We start from the raw sequence: 18,424 nt of genomic DNA, 5'->3' as shown, positions 1-18,424 counted from the left end.
GATATGTAAGTCTCAAAAAGAATACTCTGCCTACTGTTTGAAAAAAGGGCTCAGTGGAAATGAAAGGTTAGAGATAGAAATTTTTGACTTATAATTATGGATGGTATATAAAGCATAAGTCCTGAGGAGTAATGAAATTTAGAGATTGGGTAATAAATTTAAAATAAATCAATAGCAAAACTGGTAAAATGAAAAAGATGCCATCAGAAGACCTGACATAATAATAAACATTATTTATTAAGTGCTTACTATTTATCATAAACTGTTATAAACACTTTTCTTGTGTTCTTATTTAATCTCCGTGCAAACAGAGAGAGAGATCCAGCAAAAGACATTGAAGGAGAAGCTTGAAGAAATTCAAGATGTGGGGTGTCACAGGAACCAAGAAAAGAGATTGTGCTAAGAAACAATGACTGACTTCTGGATACTACTGAGAGGCAAGATAGAAAGAAAGAAAGACATTCCTTCAATTTGCCAACAAGGATGATGGCTGCCTCAGCAAGAGTATTTTCAGTAAAGTACAGTCTGGAAGATAGATCAAAGTGGGTTGAGGAGTGGATGGGAGCTGAGGAGGAAGAGGCAGTGTTGAGATGGCTCTTTGGAGAAGTTGGGCTGTAAGAGGGCAGGAAAAAAGAGTATCAGATGGAGAGGGCTTTGGGGTCAACAGAAGAATGTTCATGCTCCAGGCTCCTACAGTGCTATCCTTCTCAGGTTTCTTCCCAAGTTGCCTTTGTCCACACTCTTTCTAAGTGCAAAGTTCTGTCTCCACTCTTCTCCATCTGACAAGCTCTTATCCTTTAATATCCATACCAAATGTCTATCTCCTCTGTGAGGACTTCATTAAGTCGTGGTAAAATGAGCCACTTTGTCCACCAAGTCCCTAGGTACCATGGACACAATTCTATTAGACCATTCAGCATGTGGATTATAATGTAATCATTTTGTTTGTCATCTGTCTCCCCTGTTGTCATCTGTCTCACCTCCTCCAGCGCAAAGGGCATGTCTGACTCATTTTTGCTTATTCCTTTGTTAAAAATCCTCCAATGGATGGAATATTACTCAGCCGTAAAAAAAGAATGAAATAATAACATTTGCAGCAACATAGATGGGGCTAGAGACTATCATACTAAGTGAAGTAAGTCAAAGATAAATATATGATGTCATTTATATGTAGAATCTTTAAAAATGATACAAATGAACCTGTTTACAAAACAGAAACATACAGAACATAGAAAACAAATATGGTTTCCAAAGGGGAATGGCGTGGGGAGGGATAAACTAGAAATTTGGGTTTACAGATATCAGTTCAGTTCAGTTCAGTCACTCAGTCATGTCTGACTCTGCGACCCCATGCACCACGCCAGGCATCCCTGTCCATCATCAACCCCCGGAGTTTACCCAAACTCATATCCACTGAGTCAGTGATGCCATCCAACCATCTCACCCTCTGTCACCTCCTTCTCCTCCTGCCCTCAATCTTTCCCAACTTGAGGGTCTTTTCAAATGAGTCAGCTCTTTGCATCAGGTGGCCAAAGTATTGGAGTTTCAGCTTCAATATCAGTCCTTCCAATGAACACCCAGGACTGATCTCCTTTAGGATGGACTGGTTGGATCTCCTTGCAGTCCAAGGGACTCTCAAGAGTCTTCTCCAACACCACAGTTCAAAAGCATCAATTCTTCGGCGCTCAGCTTTCTTTATAGTCCAACTCTCACATCCGTGCATGACCACTGGAAAAACCATAGCTTTGACTAGATGGACCTTTGTTGGAAAAGTAATATCTCTGCTTTTTAATATGCTGTCTAGGTTGGTCATAACTTTCCTTCCAAGGAATAAGCATCTTTTAACTTCATGGCTGCAGTCACCATCTGCAGTGATTTTGGAGCCCCCCATAAATAATGTCAGCCACTGTTTCCACTGTTTCCCCATCTATTTCCCATAAAGTGATGGGACCAGATGCCATGATCCTAGTTTTCTGAATGTTGAGCATCAAGCCAACTTTTTCACTCTCCTCTTTCACTTTCATCAAGAGGCTCTTTAGTTCCTCTTCACTTTCTGCCATAAGGGTGGTGTCATCTGCATATCTGAGGTTATTGATATTTCTCCCTGCAATCTTGATTCCAGCTTGTGCTTCATCCAGCCCAGCATTTCTCATGATGTACGCTGCATATAAGTTAAATAAGCAGGGTGACAATATACAGCTTTGATGTCCTCCTTTTCCTATTTGGAACCAGTCTGTTTTTCCATGTCCAGTTCTAACTGTTGCTTCCTGACCCACATACAGATTTCTCAAGAGGCAGGTCAAGTGGTCTAGTATTCCCATCTCTTTCAGAATTTTCTATAGTTTATTGTGATCCACACAGTCAAAGGCTTTGGCACAGTCAATAAAGCAGAAGTAGATGTTTTTCTGGAACTCTCTTGCTTTTTTGATACTCCAGCAGATGTTGGCAATTTGATCTCTGGTTCCTTTGCCTTTTCTAAAACCAGATTGAACAGCTTACAAATATACCTGATATATTTATATAAATAAATATATATTTATATTTAATATAGATTTAAATAAAAAACTAGCCACCTACTGCTTAATACAGGGAACTATATGCTTTATCTTGTAATAATCTATAATGGAAAAGAATCTGAAAGAGAATATATATATATATATTACAAATATACATATATATATATATATGTTGCTGTTGTTATTTTGTCACTATATTGTGTCCAACTCTTTTGCGACCCCATGGATTGTAGCCTTCCAAGCTCCTCTGTCTATGTGATTTCTCAGGCAAGAATACTGGAGAGGGTTGCCATTTCCTTCTCCAGGGGATCTTCCTCACCCAGGGATCAAACCCACATGTCCTGCATAGGCAGGCAGGTTCTTTACCACTGAGTCACCAGGGAAGCCATATGCATACATATATATATATATATATACACACACACATATACATATATATATATATATCTGAATCATTTTGCTGTGCACGTGGAACATTATAAATCAACTATACTACAATTTAAAAAATGAAGAATAAAAATTTTAAAATAAAAAAAGATGTGATATTAAAAATATCTGGTTATACCAGTGTGGTTAGCTTGTGAGAATTCACCAACCTCTACACTTACACTTAACTAAAGGGTTTTTTAAAAATGCACAAACAATAAGAAAATAAAATACTGTTTCCCCTCCCCATTGTCTTCAGGTTAAAATCCAATTACTGAGCACCTACTTCATTCCCAGCACTGTGCTAGGTTCTCAAGTGATCCCAGCAAACACCGCTTGATCTCCCTGTTCCTCTCCAACTCTTAGCCAATGCTGACTGGAGTCTAGAGAGATGAAACACGTGTCCTGCTCTGGGACTTTGGGTTTCAGAATGGTAAAATCCTTGCTTGGCTCTGTAGGATACTTTATAAGGAGCTCAAAACTGCTGGATAAACAAACAGGATGAATTTACAAATGTTTTGGACTGAATGTTATACTTCTGTTAATATATTCTGGAAAATAATAAGGTCTTTTGCAATAATATCTTCATATTTCACATTCTGCTTATCTATACATTCCTGTTGGGCTACATGCCGTTAACCAAAGTTCTGAGAAACTGTTTTCGGGACCAGTGTGATGGAATGTTCTACCTACTTTTTAAAGGATCAACATAAATTTTCATATGTTACTCCAATAACAAAGAGGCAAACATCTTATTTCTTCATTTATAGCATTGGAGTGTATTACTCACACTTAATCTGTGTTTAGCAATCTGAAATGGGGCCTTAAGGGTGTTTGAATTCCTGGAGCCCTTTCACATTTCCGGACTTCAATTGAGTGAGATGAACACACAACAAGAGTAGCCATCTGTAAACAGGGAAAACCAACCCATATTAAGCAATTAGAATCAGAATATGGCTTGTGTAACAGTTCAGTTTTGAAGTCTAGCTATGGCTAAATGTCTGACTTCAGCTAAATTGTTTAATTTCCCTGCTCTTTAGGCTCTCTGTTTTATAAGACAGAACAAATACTGTAATCTTTAAGATGACTAGTTGGAAGGAATATGCTAACAATTATAGAGCTGTTTGCTCAGAGAGTATGATTACCCATATGAATCCCTTTATTTGAAGGAAAGATAAAGGTTCTGTCCTCTGCTTACAAATCTCCTTACATGTTCTCATGTAGATGTCTTTAAGTAAACATAGGGACACAGAGAATTGTACACTTAAAATGGGTGAATTTTACAGTATGTAATTGATACCTTGGGCTCCCCTGGTGGCTCAGCGGTAAAGAATCTGCCTGCCAATGCAGGAGACGAGGGTTCAATCCCTGAGTGGGGAAGATCCCCTGGACAGAGAATTGGCAACCCTCTCCAGTTTTCTTGCCTGGGAAATCTCATGGACAGAGGAGCCTGGCAGGCTACAGTTCATGGGGTTGCAAAAGAGCTGGACACAACTGAGTGACTGAACAACAAGTTTATTCTGCTTTCAGACATTTCATATTTCTCAGACAACCTATACCCATCTGTCCAATGAAAGTTTACTGAGAAAGACCAGTCTGGACCAAAAGGCCAAGGAACAGCAGACTGCAAGCAACTGTTTTCTTCTCTCTGTACATTTAGAATAAGAATCCTGCTCCTCACCCTGGGTTGAGCTGGCCCTTGTGGATCTCACCAACCTCATTTCCTTCCAAACTGCCTTTTGTTCACTAGGCCGCACTGGCCTCCTTTCTGGAAATGACCAGCTTTTCCCCATCCCAGAGACTAGATTTTCTGTTCCCACTGCTTGGAATGTTCTTTACCCAGTTCTGGGGTTAGCTTGTTCCTTCTCATCCACAGGGTCTCAGCTGAAATAGCACCTCCCGGGAGAGAACTTCTCTGACCATTCTTTGTTTCTTTGCTTGTTTCTTTTATCATAACCCACAATTAGGTTAATTCTTTTGTCTACTTGTTTGTAGTCTAGCTCCCTCATTAGAATGAAAACTTCTCAAAGCAAGCTTGTCTTATTTCTGTGAAAAATGCTGACCCTCCATAGTGGTCCCCCTTCCCCCCATGACTCTCCCCATGCCTCCCTCTCTATTCCCATCATAGCTCTCCTTACAACCTGAAGTGCTCTTTCTTTGTTTTCTTCTTAATAGTCTGGCTTTCTCTACTAGACTATGAGCTCCCCGATGGCAGAGAATGGGTCTGTCTGATTCATTTCCATATCCCCTGTACCCAGCACAGGCCCTCACACTGGATGAATATCAGAACATTAGTGTTTGTGTTTAGGACAAAACACCATGGTCACCTCTTCTTGAGTAAACACTGCTTGCTTTTGGCCTAGAATTGTGGAGGTGTTGCTGTTGAGTCCAAAGCCATTTTAGTCTAGGCTGCTATAACAAAATTACCACAGACTGGGTAGCTTATGAATCACAGAAGTTTATTTCTAACAGTTCGGGGGGCTGAGAGTCCAAGATTAAGATGCTGAGAGATTTGGCCTGGTAAGAGCACTCTTCCTGGTTCACAGATGGCCATCATCTCTCTGTGTCATCACATGATGAGGAGATAAAGAGAGAGTTTTCTGGGGTCTGCTTTATGAGGGCACTAACCCACTGATGAGAGCTCCACCCCCACAACCTAGCCACCTCCCAAAGACCCACCTCCTAATATCATCACATTCACTTCACTTCAGTTCAGTAGCTCAGGCATGTCTGACTCCTTGCAACCCCATGGACTGCAGCATGCCAGGATTCCCTGTCCTTCACTGTCTACCAGAGTTTGCTCAAACTCATGTTCATTGAGTTGGTGATGCCATCAAACCATCTCATCCTCTGTCACCCCCTTCTCCTGCCTTCAATCTTCCCCAGCATCAGGGTCTTTTCAAATGAGTCAGTTCTTCACATCAGCTGGCCAAAGTATAGGAACTTCAGCTTCAACATCAGTCCTTCCAATGAATATTCAGGACTGATTTCCTTTAGGATGGACTGGTTTGATCTCCTTGCAGTCCAAGGGACTCTCAAGAGTCTTCTCCAACACCACAGCTCAAAAGAATCAATTCTTTGGTGTTCAGCCTTCTTTATGGTACAACTCTCACATCCATATATGACCAATGGACATACCATAGCTTTGACTAGACGGACCTTTGTTGGCAAAGTAATGTCTCTGCTTTTTAATATGCTATCTAGGTTTGTCATAGCTTTTCTTCCAAGGAGCATCTTTTAATTTCATGGCTGCAGTCACCATCCACAGTGATTTTGGAGCCCAGGAAAATAAAGTCTGTTTCCATTGTTTCCCCATCTATTTGCCATGAAGTGATGAGACCAGATGCCATGATCTTTGTTTTCAGAATGTTGAATTTAAGCTAGCTTCTTCACTCTCCTCTTTCAATTTCATCAAGAGGCTCTTTAGTTCCTCTTCGCTTTCTGCCATAAGGCTGGTGTCATCTGCATATCTGAGGTTATTGAAATTTCTCCCTGCAATCTTGATTCCAGCTTGTGCTTCATCCAGCCCGGCATTTTGCATGATGTATTCTGCATGTAAGTTATTAGCAAGGCGACAATAAACACCCTTGACATGTTCTTTTCCCAAATTGGAACCAATCCATTGTTCCATGTCTGGTTCTGTTACTTCTTGACCTGCATGCAGATTTCTCAGGAGGCAGTTAATGTGGTTTGGTATTCCCATCTCTCGAACAATTTTCCAGTCTGTTGTGATCTACACAGGCAAAGGCTTTAGTGTAGTCAATAAAGCAGAAGTAAATGTTTTTCTGGAACTCTCTTGCTTTTTCGGTGATCTAATGGATGCTGGCAGTTTGATCTCTGGTTCCTCTGCCTTTTCTAAACCCAGCTTGAACATCTGGAAGTTTTCAGTTCATGTAGTGTTGAAGCCTAGCTTGGAGAATTTTGAGCATTACTTTGCAAGTGTGTGAGATGAGTGCAATTGCGAGGTAGTTTGAATATTCTTTGGCACTGCCTTTCTTTGGGAATGGAATGAAAATTGACCTTTTCCAGTCCTGTGGCCACTGCTGAGTTTTCCAGATTTGCTGGCATATTGAGTGCAGCACTTTCACAGCATCATCTTTTAGGATTTGAAATAGCTCAGCTGATACTGCATCACCTACACTAGCTTTGTTTGTAGTGATGCTTCCTAAGGCCCACTTGACTTTGCACTCCAGGATATCTGGTTCTAGGTGAGTGATCATATCATCATGGTTATCTGGGTCATTAACATCTTTTTTTGTATAGTTCTGTGTATTCTTGCCACGTCTTCTTAATCTCTTCTGCTTCTTTTAGGTCCATACCGTTTCTGTCCTTTATTGTGCCCATCTTTGCAGAAATGTTCCTGAATAGAGAGACTTTAAAAAATATAATAAATATTATATGTGTGTGTGTATATATATGTATGTACATATATATACACACACACAGTTGATTTTCAATGAAGGTGCAAAGGCAGTTATACAAGGAAAGGATAGTCTTTTCACAAATGGCACTGAGAATAGCCAGATATTTTTAAAAAATTATTTATTTATTTACTTGTCTTCACTGGATCTTAGTTGCAGCATGCAGGATCTTTAGTTGTAGCATGTGGGATCTAGTTCCCTGACCAGGGATCAAATGGGGCCCCCTGTGTTGGGAGAACAGAGTCTTAGCCACTGGACCACCAGGGAAGTCCCATAGCCAGATAGTCTTAATGAAAAAAAAGTGAACCTTGAACTCCTGCATCACTGTTTACTTAAAAATTATTTTGAGATGCATCATACACCTAAATTCAGTGAAATATAATTAAAACTATAATGCTTCTAGAAGAATATGTAGGAGAATATTTTCATGACCTAGGGATAGGCAACAGGTTTTTTACAAAACATACAAAGCACTGAGAGAAGAAAAAATAAGGATAAATGAAACTTCCTCAACATAAAAAATTTCTTATCAAAAGACACCAGTAAGAAAATGAACAGTCATGCCACAGATCGAAGAAAGAGTTCATAACACACATAACAGACAAAAGACCAAAAACATAATAAAAAACAGGCAAAAGTCACTTTACAAAAGAAGGTAGATGAAGGGCCACTAAACACATGAAAATATTCTCAATGTTATTAGTCGTCTGGGAAATGCAATGAAAAATCATTTCACACCCTCTAGAATAACTAAAATAAAAATAATTGACAGCATAAAATGTCAGCAAAGATGTGGAGCAATGGAAAGTCTCATGCATTGTTGGTGGAAATGGTAAATTACTTTAGAAAACTGTTTACCAGATTCTTCTAAAATTAAACATACATCTTCCCTGTGACCTAACAATTTCACTCCCTAGGTGTTTATCCAAAAGAAATATAACCATAGGTCCACAAAAAGACTAGTATAAAGAATGCTTACATCAGCCTTATTCATATACTCAAAAACTGGTTGTTGTTGTTGTTCAGTTCCTAAGTTGTAGCCAACTCTTTGTGACCCCATGGACTATAGCATGCCAGGCTTCCCTGTCCTCCACTGTCTACCAGAGTTTGCTCAAACTCACATTCAGTGAATTGGTGATGTCACCCAATCATCTCATCCTCTGTTGACCCCTTCTCCTCCTGCCTTCAATCTTTCCCAGCATCAGGGTCTTTTCAAATGAGTCAGTTCTTCACATCAGCTGGCCAAAGTATAGGAACTTCAGCTTCAACATCAGTCCTTCCAATGAATATTCAGGACTGATTTCATTTAGGATGGACTGGTTTGATCTCCTTGCAGTCCAAGGGACTCTCAAGAGTCTTCTCCAACACCACAGCTCAAAAGAATCAATTATTTAGTGTTCAGCCTTCTTTATGGTCCAACTCTCACATCCACACATGACTACTGGCAAAACCATAGCTTTGACTATACAGACCTTTGTTGGAGGACCAAAATATACATCCATGAACAGGAAAAAGTGAAAACTGTGGTAAATTAATACGCTGGAATATTAATCTCCAGTAAAAAAGAACAAACTACTTATACATATGCAACAACACAGATGAACCTCAAAAATATTATGTTGAACAAAAGGAACCAGACATGAGACTATGTGCCATATGATTTCATTTATATGAAGTTCAAGAGCAGACAAAATGAGTCTATGGGATAGAAATCAGATCATTGGGTGGCTGGAGGAGCATGGAGGAACTATCTCGTGTATTGGAGATATTTTATGGCTTGATTGAGGTGTTGGTTAGGTGGAGGTATACAACTCTTTAAACTTATGATTAATCCCATCTCTCTCTCATTCTCTCTGTTGTGTCCTACTCTTTGGGACTCCATGGGCTGTAACCCACCAGGCTCCTCTGTCCTTGAAATTTTCCAGGCATGAATACTGGAGTGGGTTGCCATTTCCTGTTCCAAGGGATCTTCCTGACCCAGGGATAGCACCCATCTCTCTTGCTTCTCCTGCATTGACAGGCAGATTCTTTACCACTAGTGTCACCTGGGAAGAATTTTTATAAATTAAAATTAAATTAAAATACAGTGAAAAAAAAAAACAGAAAGCCCCAAAGCCTGAAACAAGAAAAAGACTTCATATATCCAACTATTTAATTGACATCTGTACTTGGATAATTACACAGGCATCTTCAATGGAACTCAGATACTAAATGGTGGCTTCAAAATCCTTTGTCACCATGAAGAAAATGAAAGAAAGTCTTGTGATAGAAAATAACTAGACAAAGGACTGTTTAAAATTGGGTAAGTAGGAAGCCACGCAGTCAGCTGAGGAAAGAATGTTCCAGACAGAGGAATAGCAAATGCAAAGACTCTAAGATAGGACTGAGTTTGGCACATGCCTAGAACTTAGTGAACAAGGAAAAGGAGTGGGAGATGAATCAAAGAAGCAGGGCCAGATCACAAAGGGCCATGTAGGCAATAGTGAGGAGCTTGGATTTGATTTTATGTGTGATGAGAAACCCACTGGATGTGCGTTTAACCCACTGGATGGATTAAACGGGCCCATGGTATGACTTGCATTATAAAGGATCACTCTCGTTGTTCTGTGGAGAATCAATTTGGGGGATTGGGAATAGGAAAAGCAAAGTGACCAATCAGAAGATGTGTTGGTTATTCCCCTTAACCTCTTTATCTTCTATATCATTTCATTGTCTGCCCTTCTCCGACCTCGAAGGCTGACCCCTGTAGAAAGCATCTCCAGGGCCCTTTTGCTGGCTGGCTTCTGGTTGAGTTTAGGCCATGGGAGGCACTGACAGGTGATCAAAGGTGAGAGCTGAGGGATGTAGGAAATCATCGCCATTGCTCCCTGCCCCATTTCCTTCCTTCCTCAGCCTGGTCTTGGCTGGGGTTGTGTTCTTGCAGCTCCTTGTGCTTTCCCCAAGGCTTTCCCATCTTTGGGTTGTTCTCTTAGGCCTGCCCTCACCTTGGTTAATAACCAATAGTTAATGGTTTACACCATCACTATTGACTATTAGTAGGTGTGATCTACTCACCTAGAGCCAAACATCCTGGAGTGCAAAGTCAAGTGGGCTTTAGGAAGCATAACTGCAAACAAAGCTAGTGGAGGTGATGGATTTCCAGCTGAGCTATTTCAAACCCTAAAAGGTGATGCTGTGAATGTGCTGCACTCAGTACGCCAATAAATTTGGAAAACTCAGCAGTGGCCACAGGACTAGAAAAGGTCAGTTTTCATTGCAATCCAAAAGAAAGGCAATGCCAAAGAATGCTCAAACTACCTCGCAATTGCACTCATCTCACACGCTTGCAAAGTAATGTTCAAAATTCTCCAAGCTAGGATTCAACAGTACATGAACCGAGAACTTCCAGATGTTCAAGCTGGATTTAGAAAAAGCAGAGAAACCAGAGATCAAATTGCCAGCATCCGCTGGATCATAGAAAAAGCAGGAGAATTCCAGAAAAACATCTACTTCTGCTTTATTGACTACACTAAAGCCTTTGACTGTGTAGATCACAACAAACTGTGGAAAATTCTTCAAGAGATGGGAATACCAGACCACCTTAACTGCCTCCTGAGAAATCTGCATGCAGGTTAAGAAGCAACAGTTAGAACCAGACAAGGAACAATGGATTGGTTCCAAATTGGGAAAGGAGTGCATCAGGGGTGTTTATTGTTACCTTGCTAATAACTTACATGCAGAATACATCATGTGAAATGCCGGGCTGGATGAAGCACAAGCTGGAATCAAGATTGCAGGGAGAAATTTCAATAACCTCAGATATGCAGATGACACCACTCTTATGGCAGAAAGAGAAGAGGAAATAAAGAGCCTCTTGATGAAAGTGAAAGAGGAGAATGAAAAGGCTGGCTTAAAACTCAACATTCAAAAAATAAAGATCATGGCATCCAGTCCCATCACTTCATGGCAAATAGATGGGGAAACAATGGAAACAGTGACAGACTTTATTTTCTTGGGCTCCAAAGTCACTGTGGATGGCGACTGCAGCCATGACATTAAAAGACACTTGGTCCTTGGAAGAAAAGCTATGACAAACCTAGACATCATATTAAAAAGCAGAGACATTACTTTGTCAACAAGGTCTGTCTAGTCAAAGCTGTGGTGTTTCCAGTAGTCGTGTATGGATGTGAGAGTTGGACCATAAAGAAGGCTGAACACTAAATAATTGATTCTTTTGAGCTGTGGTGTTGGAGAAGACTCTTGAGAGTCCCTTGGACTGCAAGGAGATCAAACCAGTCCATCCAAAAGGAAATCAGTCCTGAATATTCATTGGAAGGATTGATGCTGAAGCTGAAACTCCAATACTTTGGCCAGCTGATGTGAAGAACTGACTCATTTGAAAAGACCCTAATGCTGGGAAAGATTGAAGGCAGGAGGAGAAGGGGACGAGAGAGCATGAGATGGTTGGATGGCATTACCGACCTGATGGACATGAGTTTGAGCAAGCTCTGAGAGTTGGTTATGGACAGGGAAGCCTGGCGTGCTGCAGCCCACGGGGTCACAAAGAGTCAGACACGACTGAGTGACTGAACTGAATGGTTTACACATAATGGTTTATAGTAATAATATATAATATATATAGCAATAATAATATATACAGAATTATAGTTAATAATCATTATATTCTTTTCAGTTAATCTCTTTTGAGTGTGACATCTGCTTCCACTTGTGCCCTGTATGGTACAGGTGACTGTTACAGGCAAAAAGATGCTGATGGCTTGAGCTCCAATAGTAGTGCTGAAGAAGGTGAGAAGAGGGCTGATTTGAGATGTATTTTGGAGGTAGAAATCAGATGACATCCTTAGCTATTGGCAGGAAATCCTTAGGGACTGGTTGTGGAGGATGGGAGAAAGAAATGGAGGGAAATTCCTGGGATTGGAGCTGACTGGTGGTGCTGTTCATTGAGGTAAGAATGTCTGAGGGAGATGGAGGCTTGTAGGAGCAGAGATGAGGAATCAAGAATTTCTTATCTGCCATGAAAAGTTTGAGTTGCTAATCAGACATCCAAATGGAGATGTAATGAAGGCCTGCAGATATATGAGTCTAAAGCTCAGTAGAGATGTTGCCTGGAGAAATAAACATGGGTCCCATGAGTATGTTGTTGTATTTGAATGCAAGAGGCAGGATGAGAACACTTCAGGAGCGAGTACGTTAGGGAATTCCCATGGTATGAATTGTGATGGGAGGCAAGGCCCGCCTTACACTGAAAAAATTGAAAATGCCAGACATTCACTCTCCCTGACCCCTGGCAGCCCAGACATGGGCAATGACCTAGGCTCAGTCAACCAAGGCCTCCTGTCCAGGACTTTGAATCTGAAGCCAGTGTTGCAAAGAAGCAAGGGACAGTTCTGAATTCCTTCTGACGGCAGCAGCTGTAGCATTCAAGCTGTCGTTGGCAGTGGTTGGTGGTGACAGTGTCGGTAGGCAGTGTTCAGTCTGTTCCTGGGTGTGAGCTTGGCTGGAATGCTGACCCCTGAACTTCCTTCAGTTTCAGACCATTTCCAAGCCTGGCTTATCAGCCTTCCTGTCAACTCTGTTTGCTACCTGATTTCCTGCCAGTGAATTCCTTTTCTCCTTAGCTTAACCAGAGTCGGTTCCTGTTGATTGCAACTAAGAACCCTTTTAGCACAATGCCTTGAACTTGGTAGGCATCCAGCAAATATGTGCTGAACAAATGTCTGAATAAGTTTCCTTCTAACTTGAAATTAGAAGGGAGTCTCAATCTTTTCCACCATGGCTGCCATGATTTAATGGAGAGTATTCTTTTTCGTTAATTGATAACTTTCCTTGGAGTTTTCAGAGGACAGAGAAACAAGAGGTCAGCAGCTGAAGTAACTGTCATCCTAATCTAATAGGAGTAAACATGGTGACTCATGGGTGAAGTCAGTTTCCTTCTAAAAATGGCATATGGGAATTATTATTCATGGGGAATGATTCTTCTCCGTATCCTCTGGTATTTAAGGATGCTCCAGAGCAACCCATCCACCATTCCCCATATTTTGAACAGCAGTTATAGAAACCTGTGAACTCTTGATTTTAAGATATGTAGCTGCAATGAAGGGCTTCCCTGGTGTCTCAGATGGTAAATAATCTGCCTGTAATGCAGGAGACCTGGATTTGACCCCTGAGTTGGGAGGATCCCCTGGAGAAGGAAATGGCTACCCACTCCAGTATTCTTGCCTGGAGAATCCCATGGACAGAGGAGCCTGGTGGGCCACGGTCAATGGGGTCGCAAAGAGTCAGACATGACTTAGCGACTAACACACACACGTACACAGACACACATAGTCACAATGAAAGCAAGGAAACCTTTTGTCCTTTGCAACTAGAATAAAGAGGTCACATTTTACTTCTCCAAACTTCTGAAGGTAATTCAATTCCTCCCTCTCCTCCAGTGCTTTTAAGTCAACTGCTGTTAAGTCAACTGCTGTCTTTGAAAAGACTTAAAGAAATTATTGAAACAACTGGAGTCCAAATCTGCTCTGGTAAAAATAAACAAAAAAAAAAGCATGGAATTATCCTATACTGTTCTATTTTATATTTTATTGATTTTGAGCTGCATCAGGGGCCATTTGCAGGGGCTCCTGTAAAGAAACCAATGTTCTGTCTTACAGATAGCTCCGAACCCACAGAGAGGCCAGCTCCTCAGCTGCGGTGTGAACCTACTCCAAGGGAGTGTGCCGTCAGTCAGAGCTCTCGCTGATGAAAAATGAAAATGTCAGTAGCTGGAAAAATAAGTTAATTTTGAAAGAATCACTACATCTGATATCAGACCCTGTCAATTCCACCTTAATAGCTCTCTCATGTCTATATCCTCCTCCCACCCCACTGAGTCTTGGCCAATGCTTCTCTAATTTTAATATGGACACCTGGGGATCTTGTTATACTGCAGATTCTGATTCCACGGGTGGGGAATGGAGTCTGAGATTCTGCACGTGTGACAAGTTCCTAGGTGACATACACACTGCTGATCTTGGACCACACTTTGAATAGCCAGGGTCTAGGCCACCATAACACATCTTATCTGGATATTTACAGCAACTTTCTACCCAGTCTCCTGGCTCCAGGCTTGATCTTATTTTCAACTGATTCTTCCTACAGAAGATATAAATGATTGGTTTAGAAGTTAATCCTGGATCTGTACCATTCTCATTTCTCTCCACTTAAATTCCCCCAGTGGCTTCCAGTATTCTTAGAATGCCATCCAGATGCCTTCCTGTGGCACCGAAGGTATCTGTGCCCATGAGCCTCCAAATCCCACACTCCTCCACAGCACTGAGCACTCTGGTCCTCCCACATTGCTGGTGTTTGCTCATATCTCCTTGTCTTTGCAAGTCTTGCTGGTACTTCTTCAGCTGGGGCTGCTTCCCTCTGTTTGCCTAGTGAATTACTCTGCTAAGGCTTTTCTTTTCCTCCACAGCTCTTGCCTCTTTCACAGAGTGGGGACCTCTCCCTATGGGTTGCCATGGTACCCTGAAAATATCTCTACCACCAATTTTATCAAACTGCATTTTAATTGCTTATATGGTTATCCCTAGTACTACTAAACTGTGAGCTTATTGAAAGTATAGAGACTTCCTTTCTTCTTTCCTTTCTGCCTCCCTCATCTTCCTCCTTCCTTCTCTCCCTTCCTTTTTTCTTCTTCCTCTCCTTCCTCTTCCTCCCCTCTCCCTCTCTTCCTGCCTCTCTTTTCTCTTTCTCCCTCCTTCCCTCCCTCTCTCCCTCCATCCTTCCTTTCTGTCACACTGGAGTCCATGCCCTGCTTAGAATACCATCTGGCATTATGTTCTTGGTGATTCTTTTTTTTTTAAAGTATTTATTTATTTATTTTATTTTTGGCTATGCTTCAGGCACAGCCAAAGGCTCTAGAGGAGAATCCTTCCTTGCCTCCTCCAAGTTCTGTTGGCTTCAGATGTTCCCTAGCTTGTGGCTGCACCACTCCAATCTCTGCCTCCATCCTCAAACAGCTTTCTCCTCTTCTCCTTGTATCTATGTCATATTTGTCTTATATTAGGACACATCATTAGATTTAGGTTCCATCCAGATAATCCAGATGATCTCTGAACCCTTAACCTAATTACATCTGTGAAGATCTTTTTTCCAAATAAGATTACACTCATGGGTTCTAAAGGTTAGATAGGAGACATATCTTTTGAGGGTCACCAGTCAGCCTACTACAGTTGGTGACACAACATTAACAGGTTCTGCCATGACCATCTCAACTGCATTTGAGTCCCCACACTTCTGAATACTAGTCCCTTTCAAATGTGTCTGTCCTTACACAGGAAAAAGACAAAGTCCAATTAGGTGTGCATAAATCTTTACACTGAAATATTATAATGTGCAGCCGACCAGTTGGTATTTAGACCTCAGCGTCCTTGTCTGTCCTTCCAAACAACCACTGGGGTGGTACTCAAAATACTGCACAACTGATCTGTTGCAGGTACCAACCCATCACAATGGACCACAGCCCAGCAGGATGGCACCCACTATAACCAACAGGCACTTCTATGCTGGTGTCTATTGGCAACAAAGCAGCTGTAACTAATTCCTCACATTTAGGTAGTCACTTGGTTTTCAGTGATTTTTCATACTATTGATACTCTTTGGTTTCCACAATGGCACTGTGAACATAGTGGGGCATGTTATTTCACAGAGAAATGAACAAAATCAGAGGAGTTGCCCGACTCACCTCGGATTGCTCAGTGATGTGAGGCAGTTGCCAGCCTGGAGCCCTTTTAATTCCTAGTCCAGGACTGACTTTCCTTCACCAGGTGGGGCCTGCTAGCATAGACTTAGGTTTCTTTGTGATGAACATAACATCCATAGAAGATGAGGGCCAGACATCTCTTTAGGAAGTTAATGGAGGAGCCAGGCCAACGGCCAAAACCCAAAATACCTTCAGGAGCTGGCAGATAAACTGAGTACAGCCACCTGCATAAGGCAGACAGAGAGCATGGTGGAGCATGAGCTGATCTGGAAAGCACATGTCCCTCCTAAAGGTGTTTAAAATCAGATTTTTAGTAACTCTGATGTAGCCAGAGTTATAAACAAAACAACTCTGTTAGCCTTATTAAGCCCATAGGATACTTGTGTGTACCCTCTGATATACCAACCATCTCAATGACAGATGACAGAATTGAGATGCAGACAGGCCAAGTAATTCACCCAAAGTCAAATCGCTTGTTACTGACAGCTGAGATTAGAGAACAAACTAGTGGTGACCAGTGGGGAGAGGGGAGGAGCAAGATAGGGGTAGGGGATTAAGTACAAACTAATATGTATAAAATAAATAAGCTATAGGATACATTGTACAGTAGAAGGAATTGAGCCAATATTTTATAATAACTTTAATTGGAGTATAATCTATCAAAATTTGGAATCAGTATGTTGTATATCTGAAACTAATATAATACGGTAAATCAGTAATACCTCAATAAAAATACATTTTAAAAATGTTACAATGCTTTAAAAAATGAACTCTTCTCACTCTCTGCCCAGTCCTCCTCCCATCCTTACCTGTGAGCAGCACTTGCCTCTACACTGTCCTGATAGGACTACCACCCTGGGATTGTGGCTCATAATCCAGGTTTTTACTATCCCTCATAGCTCAATTGGTAAATAATCTGCCTGCAATGCAGGAGACCCACCTTCGATTCCTGAGTTGGGAAGATCCCCTGGAGAAGGAAATGACAACCCACTCCAGTATTCATGCCTGGAGAATCCCATGGGCAGAGGAGCCTGGCAGGCTATAGTCCATGGGGTCACAAGAGTTGGACACGACTGAGCGACTAAATCACTACCACTATCCCTGTGGTGCCATACTCTCTTGCTCCTCCTAATCAAAATTCCCCAAACCTTCTCCCTGTTCTTCATAGCCCTGCTCCACATTTGGTTGAAGCTGAAAAAGAAATTCACACTAAGGCAGCAATGAGACGCAAGAGCTTAAGGTGAATTAGTGTAGCCAGTTGGGTCACCTGTTATGCCAAGTCAAGGATTCAGTCTCTTTATTGCAAAGTCATTAGGGAAAGCAATATAACATCATGAGGATGAGTTTGGGATGTCTAGTTATAGAGACCTGGGTTCAAATCCTGACTGTGTGACTTTGGGATAGTTACTCACCCTCTCTGTGCTTTAGTTTCATTCTCTGAAAAATGGTTATTATACTCATTTCTTTTTCCTAGCACTACTATGAGGATTAGAGAGAGTATATGCAAAGCTCTTAACAGTGCCTGGTGTTTGGTAATTCATCGGAAATGATAGATTTTGAAAATAAAATCTTAGACCATAAGAAAAGTTGCATCTCATATGAGCATTCCTTGGCAGTCTAGAAGCTTCTATGCTCCAGGCCTGACTGAGGTTCAGAAAAGAGAAGGGTGAGGAGGGAGAAAAAGTACTCTTGGTCAAATGGTGTTCCCACATGCTAATGTATATAGAGAGCTACCACCATCACATCATCTTTTTGTAAGCAAGAGGTTTTTCATATATTTTAACCATAAATGGAAGTTCCTTGGCAGGGCTATTTTGTGATGGACCAAGAATAAATTCATAGGAAGAGAGTAATCTTGGAATAGACAAATTGGAGCCAATATGCAGAATTTGGGATGTGAGCCAGAAAACACTGAGAGGCCAGAGATAGACAATAAATAAAGCACAAGTGAAAGAAAAGAGGGACAGACGCCATAACTCCATGTCTGCTCAAGATTTCTTATCAATAACTGGAATAAAGACCAGAGGACAAATTCATTGAATTTGGGAGGGGCATATAACTTGGAAGGGATGGTTAAATAGCTTACATGAGAGAATTAGGTTTCAAAAAGACTCAGAAAGAAATCTGACTTCCTGGTCTAATCAACATGGAAAAGCCCCTCTAACAACTAAAAAAAAAAAAAAAAAACCTGACATAAAAATATATATATAAATACTTTAAAAGGTGGAAAGAAGAAGATGGACTTGACTAGGGACCCCAGGACTTCAGGAAGGACAAAGCCTTGAGTTCTCGGGTTTCCTCTTGCCTCTGAT

This window comes from Cervus elaphus, chromosome X (assembly GCF_910594005.1).
Source record: "Cervus elaphus chromosome X, mCerEla1.1, whole genome shotgun sequence".
NCBI classification, from domain to species: Eukaryota; Metazoa; Chordata; class Mammalia; order Artiodactyla; family Cervidae; genus Cervus; species Cervus elaphus.
This window is presented reverse-complemented; position numbering follows the sequence as displayed.